Raw genomic sequence first — 9,285 nt, 5'->3', positions numbered from 1 at the left:
ATGTAATTTGCTTGATGTAAACTTTGGTTTAAAAAAATTGCAATTATCAAGTCGTTTCATTAGCTACCATTGAAGTTGTTTAAGAATGTGAGTAGGAGCCTTGCAATTTTGTTTTTGTAATCTCTCCATTATGTTATAAAATATTTATGATGTATAGTGGGGCTCTTTGGAGCACTGTAGATGTAGCTAGATTGTAATTTAAGCTTCTACGGTGCAACTAGAGTTATCCTAACCTATTTCGAATTCTTTTTTTAAAACCTATATCCGTCTTGGATTCTAATTGGATTGAGTAAAATATATCTCATTCAAATCAGATTGAAATGAATGTCCAACAAATTGGCTAAAATTATCATCTCTAAGAAGAGGTCCAGTGGAGAGTGGCCAAAGAAATCTAGTGGGGGCAAATTTGAGATGGGATTGGAGGGGAGGGAGAGGATGACATGGGGTAGAGCAATAAGGCTTTGATTTAGATGGAATAAGAATTTTTTTTTTTGGTTACATATTTGAGCAATTGCAATTCATTTTCGATCATGTAGTTCATGAGTTGATCTACTGTAAGGTTTTCTTGTGTTGTAAATCAACAAAAAACTCAATTTATTGTATAATTTAGTATTGCAAGCAAAGTTTACCATGTCGATTAATACTGTATCATACTAGGCATATCGTATCAATACTGGTATCCAATAGGTATGTAATCTTATACCATACTAATACTTGATATGCCTCAGTATCTCATATTGTATTGTATACGAACACTATAATAGAATGATATCAGTATAAATCCGATGCTGAACGGTGAATCTTGGTTGCAAAAATATCTAAATAAGTGCACTAATTTGGATGTGGCTTTACTTGTGGGACTCTGAACTATCACAAAGTTTGTTATGACATTATATAACAGTCATAAATTATATCAAGCAATGATTTCTTCAAAGCCATAAACCATATAGAACAATATTACAAGTCGCTCTAACTTGGTATCTCAATACATGACCAGTGGATATTGTATTTCTTTTCCATTTTAATCGAACATCTTTTTTTTTTTTTTAATAAAAGCTTTTGAGTTTGGAATAGTCCATTCTACTTCACAATGATAGGATAATAGTGTCGTTGAAATCAAGATTTACTCGACAAACTAGAATATTTCAACTATCATTAAAGTAGAAGTATGGATTGCTCAAACACAAGAATAGATAGTCAAATTTTTGTTAATGATATATTTCCATCCTTTTTAAGATCGACAGTATTATTTTACCGACCAGCAATCAGTTTTAACTGATTATATGCGTGGCTGGTGCAGTAAATAATTTCAATTACAAATGTGAGCTAGAAACGAAAATAATAGTCAGTATTGCAAATAATTAGAAGTTCAGAGGTACTTTGAAAGTTGCACCCCTCTATTTTCGTGATACAGTACCACCCCTTCCGACCTCCATTTCTATCAAGGGTTTACAAAAGAGAAAGAGGAAGGGAGGCGATGTGCGGTGACGGGCCTCAGTGGTGGAGGTGGGTGGAGGAGGAGGAACATGGCAGTATGTAGTGACGAAAAGGCGAGCAATGGAGAAGTGGGTGGAGGAAGAAGGGGGGCAACATGTGGTAGCTAGAAGACAAGAGTGGGAGAGGTAGGTGGAGGAAAAGGGGTGGTATGTTGCGGTAGGAATATGAGTGGTGGATAGCTGGGTAGAGGAGGAGGAGAAGGGGGCGGCGTGAAAAGCGAGCAGTAGATTTGAGTGACCGAGAGGTGGGTGCAGGAGGAGAAAGAGGGGCTGCATGCTGCAGTGAGATGAGCAGTGGGGAGGTACACAACAGAAAAAAATAGAAAAATTATATAGAAAAAGAATTAAAATATAATAAATATTATTTAAAAAATTGATATAATATGAAAAAGATAGTATAGTGATATCTTAAACATTCTTTATAATAAAATATTATAAAATAGCACCATAGCAAAATTCAATATATTTTTTATTTTTTTTTGCATCATTTTCTACACATTTTACTTATGATCGTTGATAAAGATTTTGTTCTTCTTGAACTTGCATTTCGGTTGGATGACCATGTTTTATGCAAAATATACTACAAAGATCCAAGGGACCCAAAAAAGATCCAAGATATCCCGATGGAACAATCCTACGAGGCACCCCAAATTCCATGGATCTCCCATTTTGGCATGATGAACAATGTATCCTGTGATACCAGGATATGAGGATCCTACGATGGTTGATAATGACCTTCTCTTGTTTCAACAATGAACATCATCATCTATCTTAGATATTCAATGAATATTTCTAAAAGTACATTTATAGTTCTTATTCATTGTATTTTAATCAAAGTTGTTATAGTTTGTTTTATACAAATCCAATAGATCATTGCTTTGATGAATGAGTTTTTTTACACCATTTAATTGGTTGGGCGGCAACTCGGGTAGGATGGGTCACGTGGAGGGCAAACTCTAAACAGATCCCAATGCAATCTATATATCTCCCAAGTCTAAGCCAACCCTCCTTTGTCTCAGTTGGGAACTTTCTAGCCCAACCCAATCCCATTTCAACTGAAATTGGGATAGGTTGGCTTGTATCTTGTTATAGCCCAAACCAAGCCCACTAAAGCCCATTAAACAAAAAAAAAAAAAAAAAAAAAAAGAAAACAGAGCAGGAAGACTCCCGATCGGAGTCTTCCTCTTCTCCGATCAAGAATCGGAGTCCTAGGGCCATTGAAAGACCCTAGGACGAGCTCTATAAGAACCCTTCCCCTCTCCTCTATGGGTAGACCCTTCCGTCGTCGTCGATTGCCGGAGATTTTTCTCCGATTTTTTCGTTTGAAGCCGTGACTCCTCGACCCGTGTTCGCCGCGATTTCTCGCCGGTGGTGGTCACCGGAGGTTGTGGTAAGGTCTCCCTCCTCTCCCTCTCTTCTCTCCCTTCTTTCCTGTGCCTGTGTGCACGATGGCCGGCAACGGGTGTCGCCGGATTTAGTTGGAGAAAGGAACCCCCCGTAAGCCACCTCTTTCCTCTGATTTTCCGGCGCCGACGGTCACGCCGACCGCCGGCCCTGGTCTCTCCGAACCCGGGAGAGTCGGCCGTTGCCGCCGGCCACCTCCGGCCATAAGATGGCCGTGATCGGCCGATCAAGGCACGGGGACCTCTAGGTCCCCTGTTTCGGCCCAATGAAAGCCCGGGAAGAAAAGAAGAAGAAGAAGAAGGAAAAGAAAAAGAAAAAGAAAAGAAAAAAAAAAGAAAAGAAAAAAAGAAAAGAAAAAGAAGAAAAAGAAAAGAAAAAAAAAGAAAAGGAAAAAGAAAAAAAAAAAAAGAAAGAAGAAAAATAAAATAATAATAATATAATAATAATAAATAGGATTTTCTCTTCTCTCTCTTCCATAAAAAAAAAAAAAGAGAGAAAGAAAGAAAAGAAGAGAGAGAAAAATAAAATTAATTAATAAATCATGAGATAAATAATAAAATATGAGAAAGAGAGTTTCTCTCTCTTCCCTCTCTCTCTTCAGCTTGAATTAGTATTTTTCTCTCTCTAGAATTGGATTTTCTCTCTCTACTTTCTCTCTCGAGAATTCTCTCTCTAGATTATCTCTCCTAAGATTTCTAGAATTTTGAGAAGAATGATGATGAATTTAAATGATCCTCGTGATGGATTTTTGATCCGTGATCGTCGGACGGTACACTGACATCCACTTTGATCAGATCAAGTATTTTTAGATTTTATTTCTCATGATCTTATTTAATTATCCACATGATAATTTTAACATGATTTGATACGATCAATCAGAATTTGTTGAATCATATTGTCTGAAGAATTCAAGATGAATTTTCTCTCTCTAGAATTTTCTCTCTCTAGAATTTTCTCTCTCTAAAATATTCTCTCTCTTGATTGATTCTCTCTCTAAAAAAAGGTTAGTGAATGAAGAAATTTCTTTTAATAAGTCTGATCTGATTCTAATGAAGAATCCTGATCCATGATTGTCAGACAACGTACTGGCACCCACTCTAATCAGACCATGAATCTTTAGATTTGATCATCCATGATTCCGATCTAGCCATGACTTGATTTGATCACATTGATTTCACCAATCGAGATATTGGACCCATCGTAATATTGGATTGTGTCACCTGATCAATTCGAATTGTACCTCATGAATTCTCTCTCCTCTGATTTTCTCTCTCCACTTGATTTTATGAAATCGATGAAGAAACCTTGGTCCTATCACTTCGAATCTGATTTGATCTGATAGTCAAACTTTGGATCGTTTAGGTCTTAATTAGATTTTGATTAGATGAAATTAGATGATCGGACCCAATCTAAACCGTTGAAATATAGAATTCGTATTCTTTCTAATTATTCAAATTGATCTGTATAGGATTGTGGATGTTTGATCATGGGATATCGCAATATGATCTACGAACAGAATTTTTGGAAGAAAATTTATAGAATTTTATGGATTTATTGGAATGCGTTCGAGGTAAGTAATGTTTCACTTTTTCTAGATTTATCGGCAAATTATAATGTATTCTTCTAACATGATTTGTGAAACGATGCATGAATTGGATGAATGGTATTTTGTTATAAAAATATCTTATTTGAAATGTTATGATGAAGCATGATTGAATATATTGATTTCATGATGCATTATATTGATTGATTTCGATACTACATGATTATATATTTTATTATCGAAATTAGAATATGAAACATGATTTATGAAGAATTATGATATAAGAAACAATAAGAATTGACAACCTGACTATGTTGAGGACCCCGCCAACGGGGGCATATACGTTGGAAATTGACTGTCCTGAGGATTTGTGTCGCCAGTAAGACCAGCGACATGTCGCCAGATAGACCAGCGACAAAACCGCCAGTTAGACCAGCGGTTCCAAAGGACTTGGCTGCCAGATGATTCGCAGCCCACCGCAAGCAGATACGCGGTATTATGACCCTGCCACAGGGATAATGTGGTCATAGCTCATGGTTGACAAAAAAGAAATTGAAGAACAAAAGAAATTGAAATCCCGAAAGAAACTTGAAATTTCGAAAAAGAAATGAATTTGGCATGAATTATATTGCATAATTGAAATTGATTTCGAATTGATGAACTCTATATGCTTATTTTCTATAAATGATTATTTACTTATATGTCTGATGAAATCTGTTGAGAAGTGATCGTTGCTTACTGGGCTGTCTAGCTCATTACCTCTTATTTTACTGTTTTTACAGATGTTGAGGAATTAAGATGATACAAGATATGAATAGAAGAGTGATCAGAAGCAGAATCTTCGTACTTTTATTTTAAGTTGGAAGGCTTATTGAATTTGATGCAAAGCCTTTGAATTATTGTTGAATTTATTAAGATATTAAAGAAAAAAATTAGATCGTTATATTTTGGATTTAAATTATTGACTAATTATTCCGCTGTTGTTTTAGGATAGTATGATAAGATGCCTTGCATGCTTATGGGAAGAGTTTTCTATGAGTATGCGGCGGTTGCCATGACCCTCGATTCACAATCTCGGGTCGGGGGCGTGACAATTAATATGGTATCAGAGCATAAGTGGATGAATTATGAAACATAGAATCAGATATAGAATGGGTGTAAGTGGATAGACACCAGGGACATTATAGTGTAGATCTTTGATGATTGTAGTTGGAGAAATATTTATAAATTTTGATTAAATATTGAGATTTTGTTTGAAAGGATCACAATAGATTATAACATATAGAATTTGAAATATGATGGATGATCTATTGATCATGATATGATTAGTTAGATCTTGATCGAAAGTAATCATAAAAGGATTGATATAAAATTGTATTGTGCATTATGGTTATTAAATTGATCATTGATTATTCAAGTGAATCGTAAGTTCAAATTCGATGTGAGAATAATACTATGATATTACTTCTAGTTGAGAAGTTGACTATTATTAGCAAGATAAAGACTTGACGATAAAATGTTATTCCAGAATGGGCTAAGAAAGTTTTTTTTTATGATGCTTGATTGGAATATTTATCGAAATTGAATTTGATATGTGGATTATATATAAAGTGGCATATTGGGATGAATGTATATTTGAGGATATTGCAAAGAAACCTATTTCTTATTGATGAAATCGATTATGAGGTTGTAGAATATTCATCGTACTGGAATCTTTAATCATCATCCTTAGATCTAAATAATGGATCTTATTATGTCTCTTAGAGACTACATGATGTGTATGAAATTTTAATTTAAAGACTTCATATCTAAGTTGATCAAGAGATTTTCTGATATTATTGTTGAGGTTGTTAATGAAAAATTGATATCTTCAGATTAAGATAAAAGATCTGATTTATATTTATCTCAGATTAAGAGATCCATGTGAATTTACAATTTAGAAAATTGAGATTTAGGAATTGATATGGAGTTCCTTTGCTTTTGTTAACGAGGTCCCTAATTGAATCTATTATTAAATGGAGATTTGATTTTTGAAGCTTGTATGATTATTATGAAAGGATATTTGATAGATATTGAAGATCCTGATGATAAAAATTTTAGAAAAGAAAATATTAATGATTTGAAATTCATATATATTCAGATTATGTCCAAATTTGATGGAGCATCGAAGAATTTTCTCGTTGATTTGACTTATAAAGATTTTTTTGGTTTGAAAATTATCGAATTGAATTGATATGAGAATTGAGATTTGATTCATATTGATTATAGTAAATCTATATGATGGTTTAAATATGATATTGGACTAAGGGTTAATCAAGATTATTGTACACCAGTAAAGATATGAATGAGAATCGAAAGTTAATCTTTGATTTCAATTGAAATTTGAAATTTGAGGATAAAGAAATAATTTGATCCAATTTTTTTTTGGTGAACCTAAGAAATTTTGATTGTTAGATCAGAGTGCGCAGCGGAAGCATGGTAATCTGAACTACTTTGAGTAAGTCAGGAATGTTGATTCTCTGAGTCAAAGAATTATAATAAATGATATAGTTTGATATTAAAAAAAAAAAAAAAAAAAATAGATATCCTAATGTGATTTTTAAAAGTAGTGCTTCCACCTACTATGCTACAAAAATAATTAGCATCCTAATTCTAGGATGAGTGGACCTTTGATTTTTGATTTTAGATTTAGAATATTTAGAGATAAATTTTCTCTATTCTAGAATTTAATTTTATAATTCTTTATTTATTAAGAAGAATTTGAGATTGTTTATCAAATGATGATTTTGATCTTAGATTAGTATACTCAAATAATTATCTCCAGGGTATAATGAAATTTGAAGTTAGAACTCTTTTGATTATTATTATTTCTCAGACTGAATGAAAAAGATTGAGGTTATCTGTTGATATTGACGATTGTTCTACAAAAGATAGAATGGAGTTATTCATAATTTGATAATGAATCGATTAATTAAGAGTTGTTAATGTTTAGATAAAGAAAATTGATATACTTACTTAGAATAGAGACATTGATTTTGATTATAAGAAAAATATAGTTTTGATTTAGATCAATTTTTGAGTTATTGATTTTTATTATGGAATGACTTAATGATAAAATTTGCTTCAAGAATTAGAATATTTAAGAGTTTGAGGGTTTGAGTAAGAGAACTTCAATGACTAGAAAATAGTGATATTGATTTCAATCAACAATGGTGATATTGATCTTTATGAAATGACTTAATGATGAATGAAGTTCTTATGCAAGAATAGAGACATTGATCTTTTTCTATTCACAAGAGATAGATTTGATTTTAATTTGAGTCATGAGATATTGAATATTAATTTTTACAGGAAATGAGATCATAATTTTGAAATCTTGAAATATTGAAAATCTTTGAGATGTTGATCTTGATGAATAAGAAAATGAATAGTTCCGTATCAGATTGATATTAATGTATTGACTTTTTCCTTATGAAATGATTTAAGAATGAATTTGTATTAAGAATTAGAATTTTGAAATATTTGAGGATGAGATTCAAGTAAGAAACTATGAAGACTCAAGCAAAAATATCCCCAGCTCTTCGAGACTACAGGTATGAAAATTTCGAGGACGAAATTTCTTTTTAGGAGTGAAGAATGTTATAGCCCAAACCAAGCCCACTAAAGCCCATTAAACAAAAAAAAAAAAAAGAAAAAAAGAAAACAGAGCAGGAAGACTCCCGATCGGAGTCTTCCTCTTCTCCGATCAAGAATCGGAGTCCTAGGGCCATTGAAAGACCCTAGGACGAGCTCTATAAGAACCCTTCCCCTCTCCTCTATGGGTAGACCCTTCCGTCGTCGTCGATTGCCGGAGATTTTTCTCCGATTTTTCCGTTTGAAGCCGTGACTCCTCGACCCGTGTTCGCCGCGATTTCTCGCCGGTGGTGGTCACCGGAGGTTGTGGTAAGGTCTCCCTCCTCTCCCTCTCTTCTCTCCCTTCTTTCCCGTGCCTGTGTGCACGATGGCCGGCGACGGGTGTCGCCGGATTTAGTTGGAGAAAGGAACCCCCCTGTAAGCCACCTCTTTCCTCTGATTTTCCGGCGCCGACGGTCACGCCGACCGCCGGCCCTGGTCTCTCCGAACCCGGGAGAGTCGGCCGTTGCCGCCGGCCACCTCCGGCCATAAGATGGCCGTGATCGGCCGATCAAGGCACGGGGACCTCTAGGTCCCCTGTTTCGGCCCAATGAAAGCCCGGGAAGAAAAGAAGAAGAAGAAGAAGGAAAAGAAAAAGAAAAAGAAAAGAAAAAAAAAAGAAAAGAAAAAAAGAAAAGAAAAAGAAGAAAAAGAAAAGAAAAAAAAAAGAAAAGGAAAAAGAAAAAAAAAAAGAAAGAAGAAAAATAAAATAATAATAATATAATAATAATAAATAGGATTTTCTCTTCTCTCTCTTCCATGAAAAAAAAAAAAAAAAGAGAGAAAGAAAGAAAAGAAGAGAGAGAAAAATAAAATTAATTAATAAATCATGAGATAAATAATAAAATATGAGAAAGAGAGTTTCTCTCTCTTCCCTCTCTCTCTTCAGCTTGAATTAGTATTTTTCTCTCTCTAGAATTGGATTTTCTCTCTCTACTTTCTCTCTCTAGAATTCTCTCTCTAGATTATCTCTCCTAAGATTTCTAGAATTTTGAGAAGAATGATGATGAATTTAAATGATCCTCGTGATGGATTTTTGATCCGTGATCGTCGGACGGTACACTGACATCCACTTTGATCAGATCAAGTATTTTTAGATTTTATTTCTCATGATCTTATTTAATTATCCACATGATAATTTTAACATGATTTGATACGATCAATCAGAAT

This window comes from Elaeis guineensis, chromosome 7, assembly GCF_000442705.2.
Source record: "Elaeis guineensis isolate ETL-2024a chromosome 7, EG11, whole genome shotgun sequence".
In the NCBI taxonomy this organism is placed as follows: Eukaryota; Viridiplantae; Streptophyta; class Magnoliopsida; order Arecales; family Arecaceae; genus Elaeis; species Elaeis guineensis.
Note: the sequence above shows the minus strand (reverse complement) of the source record.